Here is a 20,446-nt window from a genome sequence, read left to right as displayed (position 1 = left end):
GAAAGTAAAATTATTACGACATGAACTTTTTATGCTTTCCTGTTGGAATGTTCTTGAGCAAATGGTAATAAGTAAAACAGCTAGATATCATTAACATTGCGTAGCAACATCAAAAGCAAAAACAAATGTTATCTAAAATAGGCTACTTACAAGTCTTTCCTAATTTTAGTTTCACGGTGATCGCGCGATAGGTAGTAAAGCTTGTTCACATGCAGATGACCGTTCGCTTGTGTTTTTGAGCTTAAGCTTCATAAGGAAATAACTGTCGACTGATCGCTCTTGGCTCTAATATCTAACCAATTGTCATTTGCTCGACGCGTGCTTTCCGTCCCTTAAGGCAGCAAGATTTTGAAAACCGATCATGCACCTGCTGTTATTGAATTTGTTATATTTGTACAATTGGCATATCTCAACCTTCTAAATGTGAAAAGACAGCCGAAGGAGCTTTGATTATATATTGATATAGGCCGCTGATCTAGAGTTCAGAGGAGTTAAGTGAGTTGGATTAGATCAGCTTGGCTTTAACTATTAGGCGGATTAAGCGTTAAGCCTACTGAGAACTTCAATAACAATAATAAGTGAGAAAGGGAAAAAACGTTGAAAAAGTGGGTGAAATATAGTTGACTGATTTGCTTCAAGTGAAGAAATATAGTTGACTGATTTGCTTCAAGTGAAGAAATCTTTTTAGAAGGTTAAGCTCTTTAACATGGATAAGCATAAAATACACACGTACGTTGCCTTCACATACGATTTTGAGTCCCACGCAACATATTGGTGTGACAATATTGTTGATGAAAATTCTGAATTTAAAAAACTGATTAAGATGAGAAAGTAGGAAAAGCAAACCCACTAAAAAATTTTGAGTCCCACGCAACATATTGGCGTGACAGTATTGTTGATTAAATTTCTGAATTTGAAAAACTGATTAAGATGAGAAAGTAGGAAAAGCATACCCACTAAAAAATTCAAACAATGCGAGAATAAAGTACCTCCAACAAAAACAACATCACCAACAACAACAACATCACCACCACCAACAACAACAACAACAATAAAAACATCAACGGACTCGTAACATAGGTATCGAGAAGTAAAAATTTGGCAATTTGGCCTAAAAAGGACATTCGATCTCAGTTCAACTTAACTCGAAATTTGAATTATCCGAGCACGATTTAAGTCGATTTAACCGAGTAGAAATGACTGAAAATTGGGTCAAATTTCAGGGAAATCGATCTCAGTTAGTAAGGTATTCGAGTTAACCGAGTAGAGATATCGACTTCAGTTCGAGTTATGTCCGAGTTCGGGTAATCTTGGTCTACTGTCCGAGTTCGAGTAATTTTGGTCTATGGTACCTCTATCTTTGTCGTATGTCGGGAGATTTGCGCATCAAGCATCAAGAGTATCCACTCTATTTGAATTCTTTGTTATCACTCGCATGCTGTAATATCCACTATTGCCACTGTTATCAGTCAAGACCGTGATACCTAAAGCCTGGAGATGATACGGGAGGCTGCATGAAGTCAAGCTTTTTATATCGCTTCTATACCAGCATCATGCAGCGGTGATATGTTGAAGAGTCTTCCTTCCTTTCATCGCACAAGGAAATGCACGAGACTACTCGTTTCATTAGTTTTATGGAGTTCGTTACCAGTAATAGAGCCACTCCCGATACAGGAAAATTAATTCTCTCAGTGTGTCGCATCTGCGATCGCCACGAACTTTAAATCTAGGATGCTCAGAAGACAAATAAGCATTTATTTTTTTTTTGTCAAGTTGATTGGCCAAGGAAAGTTCATGCCGATCAGATATTTTACATTTCCCAGACGTTATTGGTTAACATTCTAAAACTGTCAAAGTTGCCATGGAAAAGAGCGGTTGATCTGTAAAAGGGGCCTGCCACTTTTGTGCTGCGCGGCCTTTGTTCAAAGCATATTTGTGTTGTGATATACTGCCAAAATCGAATGAAATGAGATCCAGTCTCTCGCCTGAGGTTATAACGGAAGAGGAGGTAGTTCTCATCAAAATAAACATACCTAGTGCTCAACACTGCCTCCAGCATTGCCTTTCTTGATCAACGCAGTGAGGAGCATAATCTAGCTCAATTATGAACCAAAACAGTGACGTTATGGTCTTTTATAATGCCATTCTACGAGTATGACCTTGTAATACTAATAAAACATTAGAGCTTATTGACTGCACTTGTCTCTCTCTCTCTTTTTCCTCATGGCAAGTCGTTCATCGCAAGTCGTTTCAGTATAATTCAGGTGGCTCGACAGAATGCTAATACTCCTAAGAAGCCATCAATAAACCACGCCTCTTGAGATAAGCCACCCCCACAATTTATCTGAATCATAATAAAGCAAATAGTTACTGATTATTTTATTTCCTAGGATCTTTCTCTAAATGATAAGTGATATACAAGGGCCAATACTTTTTTTTCTGTGTTTGTATTGCATATTTACTGTGCTCTCACCTTCGCCGAGAATAAAAATGGGAATTTGTTTCGGTCTTTATAAAACGTGGGTAAAAATGCTCCAAACGGAATGGTAAATACGGAATCCTTTAGGGGTCTTGTAAAACTAAAAAAATCCAAAAATCCGAGAGAAAATGGAAGGTGGGGGGGGGGGGGGGGGGCTGGTTCAAAGGCCAATTAAAAAAAATAAAAATGGGAAAATCGAAAAAAAAAACAAATATGATCTATGTATTTCTCTGTTGTTGTAAAAATTGGGCCAAAGTATTAGAATAAAAGCTGTGTATAGCATATTATATGGTATCGAGTTCTGTATATATAATGGATGGTCATTAAAAAAAATGGATAGGCATGACGGGGGTGTTCACCTCTATCCAGTTTTTTTCTCGATTTTTGGAGTTTTTACTTATTTTTACATTTCAAGTCTTCTTATCTCAACTCTAAGGCAATAACTTTTAAGACAATCAATGAGAAAAGGGAAAAACTGATACCATGCCACACAGACGAACAGAAGTCTATCTAGTGGTCCTGGTAACACATTTCATGTCCAGATCAGCTACACCTTTGTCATAGTTTTTTTTTTCAAATTGTAAGACAAATTTTATGCAAAAAATAACCAGAACAATGCTCTATATAGTATTAACCATATTCAGTCGACGATCATCAACCGGCGGAGGAATCTTTTCTAGATTGATGACAAAACGGTACCTGTAACAATCCTATTAAAAGCGATCAAGTGTTCCTTGCCAAAGATGTGCCACAAATTTCTAATTGAGCAAGACTATTTGAACAAGACATTTTTTCAGGGGGAGGAGGGGGGGATATTTTTAGGGGGAAATCATTTGGGGAAATTCCTTCTCCCAAGATATCGAGTTAACCTGAAATAGAGATTTCTTTTTCTATATTAATATCAACTTGGGTTATTTTTCTATAGATTGAAGTTGCTTTAGTGTCGAAGGGTTGTCACTAGGTCTTGAATTACGCATGCGCAATTAAAGCGGTCTTAACAAATGATGCGGCGGCGCCAAAATTTTGTAGACTACAAGTATTACTTAATTATTTATTAGGTCACTCCTTAAACAGATTTTATGCAAACCTTTCTAGATGAAAAGGCTAGAGAATGTCACATTCTTAAACAACCGTCGTTAATCTAATCAATATTTTCTCTAGGTTATGTTCACATTACTTTTTCATTTGATTTTCTTAACACTAGGAGAAAAAATACGCCTCACTGCATTAACTCGTGAATTGTTTATTTATAACCAGGGTGGTCTACTTGATAGTGAATCGTGCGAGGAATTCGAAGCATATCACGGAGTACTGAAATTATTTGAGGATTCCACAACAACCGCAGGAAACAGACGCTAAGACAGTACACTACGCGATGACTAGTCAGATGCGAGGATCAAGAACCTATCACGACCCACGACCTGACACAAAATTCAACTAAGAAACCCTAGCCATTGCGTGCACATGGCGGCTAGTGAGTCTCTCGTATCTTTAGACTGTGGCATTACCAGACGACAGGAAATGGCACAGATTTGGCAACAGTGAACCGACTCAAACAGCTGTTAGCCATCACATTGCTTTGCAGATGGGTATAGAAACTACCACGTACGATTTATACGGCAAACGCAAAGAAATCGCAAGCCGAGAAATCGTGTGCTTCAAGATCCATCATTGCATTGTTTGCGTTGTGTCTTTGTGTCTGCATTTTGTTAAGCTTACTTGAGATAGAGATTTGAAGTACCTGTCTAATAGGTGTAATCCTTCTTCTTTTTCTTGTACCCTCAGCCTGCAATACACAAGTATTCAATTCACTGCGTTAACTCGAGACGTCTTATAAGCGCGCGCAACCCAATATTACAGATGCATACCCTTTATATAATACTATGCAGATATGATTGTGAGTCTATTTTTGAATTCCTAGATTTTTATGATATGATTATGATTAACTCATTCGACCGGAGATATAGTAGCAAAATGTGCTTTGGTACTTGTTAATTTAAATCTCCTTGCGGAAAGATGCTGCGCAATAACGGCAAGTTTGTCACTTAATAAAAGTGAAAATTTAATAAACTAAAGCACCTAGACAGAAGTTTTGTAGTTTCAGGACAACAGTTATCAGAATGGCTCTCTTGACCTTGCTAAAAACTAGTTTAATTGAGTGTAACCCCAGTAGAATAAATCACAGCTAATTAGTGTTGTTGAACCATTAGGTCAAAATCGCTCATCGATACTCGGTGGGCATTCAAGTCGCAACCCTCAACGTAAACACAACTATCACCAAAAGAACTTATTATGAGGAAGCTTGTTAGAAAAATACTCTGAATAAAACAAGTTAGCATACACAATACAAGTGAATAGGCGTCCGCTTCACGCTGTTTTGCGGTCCGCGTCTTAGCAAAGAGTTCTTGTAGATAAGGGTGCGGACACACGGTTTCATTATTGATGCATTCCTTCACGGGACAATTGGTTCTCCTCTTAACTTACGATAATTGAATTTCATTGAGGAGTCACATTTTAGACAGTTTTTTTCAAATATTGTTTACGTGTCTATATAAGAAAGCATTTTCCTCAAGAATAAAAGCATTACAAAAACACGCGATTTCTAGACCAATTATATGGCCACTCTGCATCCCATGTCTATCCATGTTTTAAAAATATTGCAATCAATAAATAGTATAGATAAGAAGAAAAACTTTGTGAGAAATTCCCGCCGTCATCGCAAGGAAAATCACAGAATGCGCTTTCTAGGTGTCATGTTACTGCTATATTTACTTCCAAACTCTTAATAACTAGGTATCTTCTCTATTTCTTTGAGTTTGTAGCAGGGATTTATCGGCGGAAGCCTCTTCAGAATACAACTGGACTCATAGGTAGTATTAAAGATTACAGGTCTCCAAAACTTCATAACATTTTCCCTCGCCAGTGCGAAAATCGTTGATAACGGTAAAGACAATTATAGAACGATTACAATCCAATTAGATGGCAACACTGACGAGCGCCAGAAGATTACCCATAGGCTGTTCAGCTGTGCCCTGACTGGAATCTCGAGCCCTATTGAATACCAAACGAGCTACAATTCTTAGTGAGTGAGACTACTGTTGCGTTTACCTCACAACTCCTCAATCTCAATTTAACGCGCGCTAACAAATAAAAAATCCTTATTGCGAGATTATTACTGCATTGTAAACCTAGAAGGCAGAGATATTCGAGTTGTGTCCAGGTTCATTCCGTTTAGTGGATTAACTCACCTGTCTATAACACTTAACCAAAGAACATTACCTTTTCCACGTTTTGAAGCTCTGTCTAAATCGGGTTAAAGACGGCTAAAGGCTGAGCGAACAGTTTTGAGGAGATGACTGTGGTCGCCGCACGGCAGTCAAGTCTGAGTTCATTACACCGGGCAGTTAACGAGAGAAAGGCACGTTAATTACGGCGTTTAAATTGAGAGTAATTTCCGACGTAAAAATTTCACAAGTTGTTTGCGTTTTAAAATTACAGGGACTTGCCAAAATCGGCATGGAAAGAAGAACGCGGTGACAAAAAATGAGTTATTAAAAAACATCTTAATATTAACGAATATTTTTTTTTTCAAGTAAAAGGGTTCTAACGGATGGAGTAGATTGAATGTTTATTCACTTCGATGGAAATCCTTTTTTTTTTAAAAATGTAGTTTTTTTAGCAACTTATTTTTATCACCCCACCTTCGTTAGCAATAACTTTGTTAGGAATATTGCTTTAAAAAAAAAAGTAAAACTTGGTCATCCAAAATGCCAAAACTACGTTTTCATCTGGTATGTTTTATTGACAATACTGTGCTCACCAGAAATCCGTGCCGAGTTTGCAGCCACGGACGACAAACGCTTCACCCACCCCCTCCCCTGTACTTTATGGGCCCGTACAAATGCTACATGTCATACTATCTTCAAAAAAATATATTGAAATCAATCGTACATTAATAAAGTACAAAAACCAAGCACTTTTTCCCATTATTTTTACAAATCACGTTTAGGCCGCATGTGTAATAAAATTTTCAGAGCACTTAAAGTGAAGATAAAAAAATTATGCCCGAGCCAAACGGAGGCCAGAGTACAGTTTAGAGTTTGCTTAATGAACCTTTGATTAAAAACGCCGTTGCATATTTTTTTCCGAATGCTAAGAGGATTTACAAGGTTGCGGTGGATAAGTTATATTGTAATCTCACCTTTATTGAAAAGTCGAGAAGTCTTCGCTTTCACCTACCGACATTCTATGAATTCAAACGACAACAAAATTTAACCTACGAAAGCAACAACTAATCGACGAGTGGATGAATAAATGCGTGCCTGGAAAGCGGATTACTTAGGCGTAAATTTTTATGAAGCTATGATATACTCCTTTAACAGAAGAAAAAGGGAAGGCAAGTAAATATGAAGTTCTGTTGACGTCAATAGAGAAAAAGATCAAAATAAAGAATGCGACGTATGAACAAGGAACATTATCTGAGCAATCCGACTGTTTCCTATAAATAATATCCGTTAATGTCAAACATCCTTTCGGTTCGTTTATTCTATTCTTCTGGTATTTCTTGCGACAGTCTTTAACGATTTGTGAAGAATTCTTCACAAATTCTATAGCGTTATTGTTTAAGATTAGATTTTGAAATGCGTTCATTTAAGATTAGATTTTGAAATGCTTTCATTTAGAATTTGTATCGACCAATCTGGGGTAAGGTTGCGGATATAAACCGCTCTTGTGTAAGAAACTTGGTTCCATTTGATTTAATTGATGGTTTTGCATTTTTTTTAATTTGTGTGAACGAATCACTCAAAATTATTTTCTTTTTTGTGCATTTTGCGGCTTTTGTTTTAGTTAGTTTTACAGACGTTGATCAAAAGTTGCCGTCTACAATCAAACAACAGCAACAAGAGAAAAACAATTATTTATTTATATAAGCCCCCGAAAATGCGAAGCAAAAGGCCAGTTTATGTCACCCAACAATTTATGTTAGTGTGGTATCAAAACAACACATTTTACTTAAAAAGTATCATAATCGAAATGGGTTCTATCCACTTTTCCAGAGGCAATACTTAAAAAGCTCAAATTAAGTTTGAAGTATTTTGATTTTAAATCAGGGGTGTTGTTATAAGCTCATTGTTATTATGATGTCAATTTCTATTTTCTGATACCCCTCAATTTCTCATTGGTAATCTGCCCACCCATACACTAGGTATCCAGCCTAGAAATGTTACTAAATGTTTTCCATTACCCAAATGGTGAGCCTTAAGTAAAGCTCTTAAAATGCTGTGTATGGAGTATGAAGTGGGGTATCAGGTTGGTTTCTGGTTTAATATCATATTATCTAGTTGCCGCAAGAAATGGTGAAAAAAGGAGAGATAAATCAAGTGATAAATAATGTGCACTCTGTCACCCGTTACAAAATCACCCCCTGCGTAAAAACTGCATCTCTTAGGAAAAACGAATAGGAATATCACATTGAAATACCTGTGTACGAAGAGTGCCGAATTATCGTGAATGTTCCAGAGTTAATAGAGATCAATCGAACTGACAAGTTACAAATCCATCAGATCCGGGAATCAACAAGAGCGAATTTGTGAACCAAGCAATAGCACATGCAAACGAGGCTCTAGTAAGGGCACTTCAAAAGCAAACTGATAAGGAAAGCATCCCAAAAAAAGGCAACTGCTGAAAAGCACGAATTTTAACAGTCACAACATGGCGTCTTACCCGATAGTGCGATACTTGTATAACGTTAGATAAAACAAAAACCGCGACAAACCAGCGCGCCGCCACATGTAATCGAGATCGCTCAACAAGGATGTAATAATCAAAACATTTAGATGTCTGAGATCATTTGACGCGCGTGTCACTGTGTCCGAATAAGAATGCCTCCAAATAAACCATTTTCTACACTCCAATCAGATCGAGCACGGACCACCCTTTTTCCGGCCCACTGACAAGTTTTGCTTGAGCGCACTGCGCTAAAAATAAAATCATGAATATAAATTACATTTATTTTCCGGTTTTATAGAATAACGACTCTTATTAATGGGAGATCTCATGCGGATACCAACAAATCCAAACAGCGCTAGTCCGCGCAGTTTAATACCCAACAAGGCCTTTGTTGTCTCCATCGCTCATAACCAATCTTGGGCAACTAACAACGCCTAGAGCAAGGCGCGTAACTAGGGAGGAACCTCATTTGGCCTCTAAAAAGCCGTCTTATTTTTTCAAGGAATTGCTAAATCTCTATGCTTGCGCATCACAATCCCCCACCCCCTCCCTCTCGGCAAAGCAAATTCTGGGTACGTGCCCGATAGCGGCGAAGAGATTACACCTCACACACACACTAACACCAGCGGCTTTTTTACTGTTATCCTTATTTGATTTTTCTTTTTATTCAGAAAAGGTATCGCGATATCTGCGGCAATCAAGTGCTGCAATTACATCTCTGACCAAGAGCTTTTTTAGGTCGCTTTTCGAGCCTGTTTTCGCCAAAAAGCCTTTAAATCTGGTTTTGGATATTATCACGCTATGTTTGTAGTCTAATGGATCGCTTGCAAGTCAATACGCGACTCTTGTAATTTATAATTCCATTATCTGCAAGAATGATGTTGTTGGAAAGCGCTCAAGTGCGAGATGCGTTCTTGAGAGTCACGATAATGGATCACGTGTCGCGACAACCCTCCCGAGGTCTCACCTCGCTCGCTATTACACGCTGTGTCTTTCAATATTGTCTCACTCAGTCAAACATCCGTCAGCTTTCTACCGAGTTTCGCGGTAAAACACGTAAAAGTTCACTTCCAGAAGCATCGCTTATTTGTTGAACTAGCGTTGTTGGCTAAAGGTTTCAAGGTTAAACCAAAGACCGGCTATATATTTAGCAGTGAGCTTAGTCTATTTCGCTCCGGGCACTCTCGTATCAAGGTGCTGCTGCTGCCCACAGCTGAAAACATCGGAAATAATTCGCGACATTTAAGGCAAAAGCAGTACACACTTGTATAGAAATGACTAAAAAATATGTCCGTTGGATGAATGTGTCCCCTTAATGGGGGGGGGGGGGGGGGGGGGGAATGTAGATCGGAACCTTCGAAAATGTGTTAAATAGAGGAATTGAGGTCCTTTCAAAGAGAAAAAACGCCATCTAGAGTGTACTTTCTTTGTTTACATTCTTGTTGTGAATTTACTCCAGTAAGCCACTTTCTGAAGTCCCTAAGTATTGGTCATTCAATGGGTCGCGAATCTTTAAACCTTTATGCGGTCCCCTCCATTCAGCGGCCACGAGTACCATATCCTAAATGTGTTATACACTGTTACGATCCATGCCGTGTGATTCCCAACAAATATCAACATCAAATGACATCACCACATGTTTTGTACGTGTTTTATTTTGTTGCTCATATTGTTCCTTCAAATTTAGAAAAAAAAAGAGAGAATTTGACTTAAAAAAATTTGAAAACGGAAATAAAATGTGCAACAAAATAAAACACGTACAAAACAGAATTTGATGATGATTTTTGTCGGGATTCACACATCATAATAAATATCACCCCTAAAGTAGCATAAGCGGAAAGAAAACTTTATTACTGGTCTGAAAACCTTTTCTTTTAGGAACAATCGTTACAGTACGTTACGTTGACAGGTATAATTCAAGCCACTTAGACATTAACTTAACTTGGACCTTTGCTAGCGGCTTTTACGGTGAGAAATACCGTTTTCCCCTTTTTATTTTATTATTATTATTTTTTTTTTTTTGCAAAGGTCTATTAAGTGTCCATAGAATATTAAATACAGGTACCGCTAGATGGAGACGCTTCTGGAAACGATTGCATCATTGTTCTTGTCGAATTGTTTAAGATTGCTTCAATTTAATATTGTCTTCATTCCAGTTTAAGCGTGTTATTGTTGTTATTTTCTTCATTTCCCTGCTCCAATTGGATAACGTGGAAATGATCACGTGATGCGGAGTATTTTCACGCTAAATTCAGTATTTTGTATCCCCAGTGGCAACACCCTTTCGTAAATGATATTTATTGTTGGGTATAAGCACATATTGGCCACTGGGTTTTCTTTAAAAATAGCTGGTCCTTAATTCGTAGTAGTGCGTCGAGAAAAATGAAATGCATAGCGTTTATTTAAGCTTATCAGAAACCTATTAGCGTACACTAAGGGCTGGGGGAGGTTATCAGAGGACCGACGTATTAAAAAAAAAATGAATTTTTCCTGGCATTAATGGAGGTATAGAACCCAGGGTCAGATATTTTGAGAGGTATGAAGTCTTCTTCCATAGTATATTTTGGGTTTGAAAAGTACTTATTATTTTTTATTCAGTTTTTTTTTTTTTTTGCTGTTTGTTTGTTTTTTCCCTTTTTTTTTTTTGGGGGGGGGGTTAACGCATAGAGTTTATTTTTGGGGTAGTAATGTAAAAATGAACATTCGACTATAATAGTTGCCATTCGATCTGTAGAAAGTTTTATATCAAATGGTAGTTCAGGATATAGATTTGGAAGCGAATTCTACTAATTCTGACGCATTTTTTTCTTCCAATGCGAAATGTCCTATTACAAAATGAAAAATTTTGTTTTTTTAAAAACATTAACGCATCTTCCAGATTATTTATCTAGCTTTTTTACGAATACGTTAGATCGTTAGATCCGCATGAGAAAAAAATGTAAATTGTGCATTCGTAAACAACCTTAAAATTGATCAATACCGGAAAAAAAAAGTTTATTTTGCCTAAAAACTGCTACAGAGACTCGGCAATCGAAAACGAAGTCTTTTCCGGGGATTTTGATCGAGGAAATTAAGCAAAACCTCGACATTGTTATTGCAGTTTAAGTGTTCGGCTAGATGAAGTGTCGGAAGCATAGTTGAGCATAACGTACACCTGTCACTCGTAAGACGGTCCTCTCCCTCGGGCTAAATCAAAACTATTATCCTATCACTTCCTTTAGGAAAATAAAGCAAGTTTGATTGAGTCTATCTAGATGAGTTATGTAGAAGTATAACAAACGCAGCGCTGAGATAATGAGTTATCAATCGCAACAGTGTGGGAGAAAAGAGCAGTTCATTAGTTGTCCACTTATCTGATTTCGCTGAACACTTTCCCGTTAAAAGAAAAATCCGAAAACCATTAACATGCAATTTGGCAAATCGAAATTTTTAATCTAAATCAATGCTATCCATTGCCTCGGTGTGGAATGCGATAAATATTTTACCTTTATTTTTCAAAGAGTTTCTCCCACAGCCAAAACGAACCTGATTTCGGGTGTGATTTACGCGATGTTCTTACCACGACTTTGACTAGTCTCGCGACAAATACCGCTTAAAGGCATCCACAAAGGAAGTGTTAGGAAGAGAGCTCAGTTCGAGCAAGGACTTTTGGAGCCATTCATCGGTCAAGGTTTCAAATTACTTTAGAGGCTTGGCGGTAAATTCAACCTTTTTCGTGGTCAGAGTAATCGTAGTGAGGTGATAATTTACAGCAGTCATACCACGGGGTAACAATTAGGAGTATAGTTTGGCAGGGTTAAAATGCTTTCTTATCAGATTCAGTATAGATCTGTCAAGATACACCCGGGGGTTGGGCGCTAGTCACGGAGATTCATTTGCACGACCATGAGCAAGAGTTGCCGGCAATTCAACAGCCTAGCACTATCACGACAGTTAGAGTTTATCTCCTAACTAGCGAAAAATTGAATACAAGTTTACCCGGTATATCTTTATTTATGTGTGTTAAACCGCAAAGGCGTAATATCAAAAAGCCACAATATAATAAACACGAAGGCTCATGCCTATGTATAACAGTCACGAATATATTTTTTCATTTGCTTTGATTTGATTTTAAGGTTTTAAGTTCAGAACGTATAGAATAAACAAAACAATTGTTGAATTGAAATAATCATTTAAAATTGATTTTTCAAAAACTTCAACGTGAAAAAACAACCATTGGGATGCCATATTTCGTTATGTACCGAACAACAATATATACGATTCGCGTGTTTTTTTGGTTTTCTAACATACCAAGCAAATGATTTGTAGACCGCAAAAACTTCAGCCGCGTGGGGATGCGAAGGCGATTGAAGCGGCCACAAAAAATGCACGGTCAGCGGGATTGCACAGAGGATTGTGGGAGGATTTATCTGGAGGAAGTCGCTAATCAAGCTGTTTTACTAACTTCATTCATACTGAATTACGAGCCGCCACAAAAGTCCACAATCTAAAACCTACAACACAAAATACAGTCTATGGGCGAGAGCACGGGTCTGCTGTCATAGACAAGACCGTTCATGAATGAAACACAATGTACACATGGTCTCTCTCAAAGACTACCACTTTCACATCCGTGCGCCTGCTTTCATATTACAAATTAATGAAGGACTGCGTAGATAGATTTTAAACTTGAAACACATAATTAATAAGGCGGCCATCAAAAAGCAACATCTCCCCACAAAATTGAAATTTTGGATGATGGTTAAATTACGAAAGTGGCCAAATCCAAAGGCAAGGCAAGTTTATTCCAAGCGGAATAACAGATGCAAAGACAAAGTTGTGCCTCAACACTATTTCTTGAGCACAGCTTTTAAACCAGCAATTCAGATAATTGCTAAACAAATGCATGCACCATCGGCGTCCCATCATTCATAGCACAGGCAAAGTCGCAAAACAACACAAGCCCAACCCGCCGAGTTCAAACAATAGATTCGCTTTCACGGCATGAATACCTTAGCGGGAATCTAAAAATATGACGCAGATAAATGCAACAGGCCGATCAAGCTCGACCTAACAAGGTCGCAAATCAATTTTGCCAATGCTATTTCTATTGTAGCAACTCTGATGTTAGTCCTATATACCAAGGGATCTGACATCCTACCTGAACAACAATAAAATTATATGGTCTAAGTTTGCGCAAGTAAAAGAAATTGATAAAAAACAGTGGGTAGTTTCTTTTATAAACAAAGACATTTATCAGTAAAACCAACAAATTAACAATGACGTTTAACCCATGTAATCTCAATTAAATAATAAACTATGGGGTCAAATAATTTGTTGGTTTGCCAAAGCCAGATTTACATACTCATCAGAGAAAAGTGATCGTCTTCATATTTTAGCCCCAGGCTAGTGAATCGATTTGCTATGGTAAATGGGTTCGCCTACATTTTGGCTTTGTTCTAACACTCGATGTCTGTTCATAAATGAAATCCCTATATTGTGTGATCATCATCAAATTCCTTTTACCTTGAGTTATCTTGATGTGGTTGTAATCCTTGAGGGGCTGAGGTACATCTCTTCGGGTTTCATTGCACTTCTTAAACAAATTAGACACAGAGGACATTATGAAGGTAGATAATCAATGAATTGCAAATCGCTATTTTCTATTTTGTATGAGATCAAACAAATCAGCTGGGATAATGTATATATATATATACTACGTTACATTGGTAGAAAGTACCTTTTTACTTAGTATACCTACTATACTAAAAAACCATATTCTCCTCGCTTAGCCCTTCACTTACCTGCAGTAAAAGAAGCAAATGCTTCTTTGTCCATAACTTTGCCAAGACACGAGTTTTGAACTCTCTCTCTCTAGGCCTGGTCGCTTTGGGGTGACTTACTCTCGCGTGGGGGGACAACATGAGTCATTAACCTTTAAATGAACCTTTTAGCTGAACAATCAACATGGGGCCGCGTGGAGTAGAAGTTTGCAAAGCCAGCGGTATCTTATCAAAGAAGCTCTTTCTTCGGATTGGCTAATTGAGGTGGCTAGCGAAAATTGCTTTGGCAATACTGCAAATTTTTAAATTCATCTTACGAAGACTTATTGTAAGAGCGATTTTCGTAGATTTTTCAATCTTTATCAATGAACCCTTGCTTTATCAGATGACGCTCTTTGAAGTCAAATTTGAAAGTTTTATACAAGTTTAGATGAGGCAATGTTTTTTTCTTTAAAAAAATCTTAAAATTTGAGCGATGTTTTTTCTTTGTAAATTCACATTATCACTTATCAATACTCCAACTTGTAGCACCACAAAAATTCGGCAAAAACGACCTTTACGAATGATCTTTATTTTTTGAAGTACAAAAAATAACAGGTTTCAAAATTTTAACATTTTCGGAATGAGACTTTATTTTACAGCTACCAAAATGATTTACATCCATGTTACAAATGTGATCTCACTATTGTTTACATGTAATAAGTACATTCGTTGGCAACAATTTTCCTCAGAGTTTTAGTCCCAAAATAACTTCCATCAAGACACAGGTCACCGATTCACTCCTACGCCCAAAGAAGACTGCAATAGAAAGACCAAAAACATACATTCATAATAATATCAAAGCCGCTCTAGGTCATACTTGGAGAAACAGTATTCTTGACGGCCACTCTTCAAAACAAAGTAGTACTTGTTTCTTGGCTGTTGCGATTAATATACAACTGTTACCTTAATAATGTTGGTTCAGGCATTCCAGGGTCTGCACCTCTTTTTAGTCCTACAATCAAACAGACTATATCACTAACATCCCACATTTAATACAAGGGGGCATACAAAAAGTACAGCGGAAGGCGGGAACGCAGCTCGATGAAACTTTAGGATTGCACCCGAGCGCTAGCCAGAAAGAAGGGTCGTGAAGTCACGCTCGGCTGACAATCTGTCCCCACAGGGGGTAACACAACTAACAATTAGCAATCGGGCCCCAGACATAAAACCATTTATTCCCCTTTATATAATTAATATGATTCATTACCGTCTCAAGGTGAAGGGTCCTGTTCTGTAAATGGATAACTATATTAATCCATACCGCATTTGGTTTAAAGAGTGGACCCATGGTTCGACCCACGGTTAAAACTGCTATTTAACAGTTGACATTTAGTGTTTGTACTGACATCGTTGTTTAAAAGAGCTGTATTTTAGACGAATACCCCACTATAGTTATTTAACAAAAATGCCACATCGCCCTCTTGACGGCAATTAGTTCGAGTATCAAAGTCTGTTGGCAGAGGAAGTTTTAAAAAGCAGCCCGAAGCGCAGAGAGGTGAGTGGAATGAAATGCTTATTCGTTATTTTCTCATGGACAATTTGTTTCCTACTTAGTTATTTTGTTTCCTACCTTTTTTTTAATTTGAAGGCGAAACCTATTTACCGCAGCCGATGTGTCTCAGGCCGAATATAAAAAATCGCATCGAAGCTGTTTTTTTATTTATTATTATTAATGTTGATCATCCAGATGTTTTTCCTTACTAGGTTAATTCCATCGCCAAAATGAATTGCGAAAAAACTCCAAGACGTCAATAAGTTCGTTTTTTCCTTACCAAAGAAAGGAGATATTGTCCTTCTAACGTTATCCAAAAACAAGATTTAGAAGTCAAAATTGGAGACTTCGAGATTTAGTGAAAGTTAGGAAGTGCCGCGCATATACAAATATTCAGGAACTTCCACTTTGCCTCCATAACGTGTGTCCTATACTATTGTTCTAATCTGTGTTCACCTGGCATAAACGTTTATAGCAACGAGCTTTAAGCCTTCGTATCCTGCTGAGAAATATTTAGAAATTTTAACTTATTCACCTTCATAACGTACCTCATTTACTATAGTTTCTGACATTGTAAGCGGAATCGGCGTTTTACCTGGCATAAGTGTGTAAAACACACCACTTGTGTTGATCAAGGTCAGCTGAAATGTCAGAGTAAGCCACAAGATAAAGAAAGAAAAAACAAGCTAATTTTATGAACACCTTCTCCGACAAGTGCTCCTTTGTAATTGTTCTTGCACTGGCAGACGTAGGTAAGTGTTGTATTAAAGTACTTAGCGGAACGATCTTTCGAAGTTGTTTTCTTTTCAAACTTTTAACACTCTTTTCATTGTTGAATTTAATTTATACTATGAGTACTTACCTCAGGGAATAAATATTCTAGGCTGTATTTATCAAATTCGATCTCTAAATCTGCCATTCACCCTCTATCATAGGAAAATTATAACTACTTTTCATGAATGAATTGAATATACTTTAGTTACCAGAGCTGTCGACTCTGTCACAAGATTTTGGACCTCATCATAAACCTAATTTTTGTAAGAATGTTTCATACACTCTCTGTATTCATCCGCATTGGCTCTCTTATTGTTTTTTTTCACATATTTGCTGTATTTCATCCGATTTTACATGATTTCCATCCAAGTTGGGTTGACAGCTATGATATACTAGAAATAAAACCAAAAGTTATTTTTAATTCATTTCAATGAATGATTGGTAAAATTCTTACAAAGATGAGCAAGGCTTAAATGAATTACTTGGGTAAACTCCAGCTTTCTTTGGAGAAAGAAATAGAGAACTGGTTTCCTAAAACCTTAAAGAAATTGAGAGCTGGTCTCCTAAAACCCTAAGTATTAGTAATTTGTGAAAAACAACATATATTTGATAAACACTTGAAATTTAAATCGACTATTCTGGAATTCTGTTTTGATTTTTAAAAAAAGGTGCACATATACATAATTAGGACCTTGAGGATCTGTTATTAGCTAAAAATATGCCTTGTTTTTATACCACCTAAAATATTTTCAATAACCCTGGGTACCTCAATGTTTTCTTACAAACCTTAAAAAAAAATTTTTTCTCATGTCACAATATAATGTGGTCCAAAAATAGAATACAGGTTTCATAGAAAGCCAAAAAAGCTTTTTTGTAGAGGAGCAATTTGCTCAAAAGCAATGGTTTTTTTCCCTCTGCAGTTTCTCCTATAAAAGCTCTTTCAACCTCTGGCTCATCAGATCATAGAGCTTTATGAGACAGCAAAGTTCATATGTTCATTTTCTGTAATGGGTATCATTTTAGAAAATTTTAGTTTGGACTATTTTTAGTTTTAGGTTTTATGAATTAGGTTTTTGTGGTATAATATTTGTATCATAAGGAAATCACCAGTTTTTTCTTAAATGCTTTTCTCCAAACTTCTTTAGGTTAATCTCAGCAAGAGATTCTGAAATCAAGCTGAGGCACAAGCTGCTGGCTAAGGAGCATGACCCATGACAGGATGTACATATAAGGCATTGGTATTTAATGTAGGTCACCAAAAATAAACACATATAAAGTAACAAAAAGTAAGATAATATTTTAATGGAAAAATTGTTCTAAAAAAATGAACCAGAGTCATAAAAGTAAAAAAACCTAGTTTTTTTCCAAATTAACCTGACAGGTTCTTGTATAATGTTTGGTTAGTGACATTTAGGCTATTTAGGTTCATAAATAGTCTTTTGCTATTACAATGACTCACTGAGGTAGTAATTTAATCATAAAAAAAACAGGTCTCCTATATGATCCCTTAAAATCATATATAAAACTATTTAGAAAACAATTTTCCTATTTCAACCTATTTCAAATTATAGGCTAAATAGATGCTTATAAAAAGGATTCTAATTTGATAATTTTAGGTTAACAGGTTCATTCTAGGTTCTTATATGTGGTTCTTAACTGTATAATAATATACTCAGAATTTTTTCAAATATATTGGAGTGCTTTTAATCCACCCTTAGCGAAGTTACACTAAAGCACAAGAGAGAAGGTTAATAAAGATATTTTTCCAATAGTTGAATTGCTTACTTTAAAACTTACACAAGAGAAAGAAAATGATAAAGCCCTATCTTTGCAAGTTAAGTAATTTAAAGAAGTAAAAGGAATTGGGACAGTACAGGCAGGGAATGAGTACTTTTACCTCAAATCCACTATGATAGTGTGATTTGCTGATACAATTATTAATGTATAGGAATTTGATATGTATTTGTTTATTGTTTTTAATTTTGAAGAGAATAAAATAGCACCCAGTTTTTTGTGAGGAACTTTAATTGGTCCTCATTTTAAAATAAATATGACCTCCCTTCACACCTGAAAGCCTTCCCTGTTAATCAAAGCATAAATTTATTTTGCTAATTTTGCTGTATCAGTTGTCTATCAAGTATAGTTTAGGTAATAATATCCTTAGTAATGTCAATAAAAACTTTTTTTACCTAGAACAAAAAACATATCTGTTCTAGGTATTTCCTAGGAGGATTGGGAGGACACCTTATAATAATAATTGCAGTATTTATAGAACATGCAATCTTGATATGTTTTACATATGGTTCGTTTTTGTGGGTGGTGGAACATGATGCATAATGAAAGTGCAGGGAAGGGGGGTTCTACACAAGTTTATGCTGAAAAACGTCATGCTAGCTCTGCTTTTAGGCAGTGCCTAAATCTATATATTAACACCTTTATAATTCTGTTAAAATTACCACTTTTACTAAATGGACTAGGTAGCATGGCTGTTTTCCTATCAATATATTCTTGTTATACCACAAAACTTGATTTAAAATGGAGTCATATTCTATGGCAATAAAGACTGATAATTTCAAAAAGAAAAAAAAAAAACCTTCCACCCTCATGAGGTATACTAATTTCCAAATATCAGAACCCAGTCCTCTATTCAGCTTTAGAAAATAACTGCTGCCTCAAATTCGCTTATTTCAAATAACTTTTCCAGGCCGAAAGGTCATGAATAGACCCCAGCAATCCCAGTGATGTATTATCATGTATCTAAACTATTAAAAGTATTACAGTATATCTGTTTAATGAATTTTTTGTATTGGTCTGAAGGTATGACTGCAGTAGAATGTTATCAACCTGCACTAGTTTTGAACGAGAATTTTTGCAGTGCCACTATCGAAAACATTGCGAAAACCCTGAAAAGTATTCTGAAAACTTGCTAACTGTGTGAGATATCTATGCTTATATCCCACTTTTCAGGTGGGCTCATTGGTCAATACGGGTGACATGTGCATTTTCTCAGGACAAATATGTCAGGTGAAAACGTCCAGCCAAAGTGATATCAGTCAGAACTAGCTTTTTGTCTGCTCAAGAATTTCCAAACAAAGACAAAGATTTTTAAAACGCTATGAAGGCACAGAAAGAATGTTCCATTTCTTTTGTAGAATTATTTTTATTTTGAAACGCAAAAGTAAAGTCTTTGGGATATAAAATTTAAAAAAACCCTTATTTGCCTCACTCCTCAAAATTTCGCAGCTTCACTTCTCGAAGCTTCACTTCTCGGCCAACTGTTTATTTTTCGTACCATTTCTCATCCTTGGACATCATCCGCCGATATCCCAGCCGCCAGAAGGGGTTTATTTACTAAATATAATCATGCCTGGAGATAAGGACATTAAGCCCCTATGAAGGAGCTCTTCCTCTTAGGTCATCGTTTTGTACAACCCATTGCAAAGGTTTCGTACCGTTGTTGGCTTTAATGTTATCTGAATCTATCATAAAGCTCAGAGGAATCGAGTGGGCAAAGTATGCATGCACCGTAATAATAACAATAAACTCACCCAAATATATAATTAGCGGTATAAATCCCCAGTGGAAAGCTGTCTTCGAGTACTTGATCACCGTTTGAACTCTCTTTTTTGTCTCAGGCTTCATTTTAGCCATGTTTACGAGAGGTGCAAAACAACCAAGGAAACTGGTAAGGCAACGAAGATGACTCTACCCGCGTGTGCTTGCGGACTTACTTCATGTAGGAACATGTGCTTGGGTATAGCTCTACTAATTGAAATGATCGCATATCATGAAGTATATGTGCTTAACCGCAAGAATATCGCAAAATGTTACTATCACAAAAATGGTCAGCGGATGCATTGTATTTTAAAGGTTTCCTGTGGTAAGGTAACAAACCTTGCTATGCTGTTTTTTTAAGGATATTTTTCGTATTTCCCGAAGAGCATGCCTATCCCTTTTACCCTGAATTTCTCGTGTATGAGCAAGGACCAAAAAGTGGGGACATCGCATTCTAGGTTTGGAATTTAAACCACAGCAATCCCAAAACCCTCTCGATACCGTTTTTCCATATGATAGCTCCTCAACCAACATGGGTACATGCCTCAGCCTGATTCTCCTTGTGCTTTTCCTGTTCTATTAAATAATACTAAAGTATCATTGGCTCATGTA

At 36.7% G+C, this 20,446-nt stretch overlaps 1 protein-coding gene across 12 annotated transcripts in view; it reads right to left on the bottom strand.

The window, feature by feature from the left end:
• LOC5516799 (tyramine receptor 1) overlaps positions 1-14,754 on the bottom strand; it is a 32,015-nt gene extending 17,261 nt beyond the window's left edge. Inside the window, exons 1-3 of one of the 12 annotated variants that reach the window (XM_032386650.2) lie at positions 13,993-14,754; positions 13,715-13,784; positions 4,221-6,725 (exon numbers count right to left, since the gene is read on the bottom strand). The gene's annotated coding sequence lies outside the window, so the exon portion shown is untranslated. The other 11 variants (XM_032386662.2, XM_032386656.2, XM_032386660.2 and 8 more) reach the window with 11 other exon arrangements.
• Between the last annotated feature and the right edge of the window lie 5,692 nt (positions 14,755-20,446).

The sequence above is a fragment of the Nematostella vectensis genome, chromosome 2 (assembly GCF_932526225.1).
Source record: "Nematostella vectensis chromosome 2, jaNemVect1.1, whole genome shotgun sequence".
Classification (NCBI taxonomy): domain Eukaryota; kingdom Metazoa; phylum Cnidaria; class Anthozoa; order Actiniaria; family Edwardsiidae; genus Nematostella; species Nematostella vectensis.
Note: the sequence above shows the minus strand (reverse complement) of the source record. Positions and strands in the feature narration are given on the sequence as shown.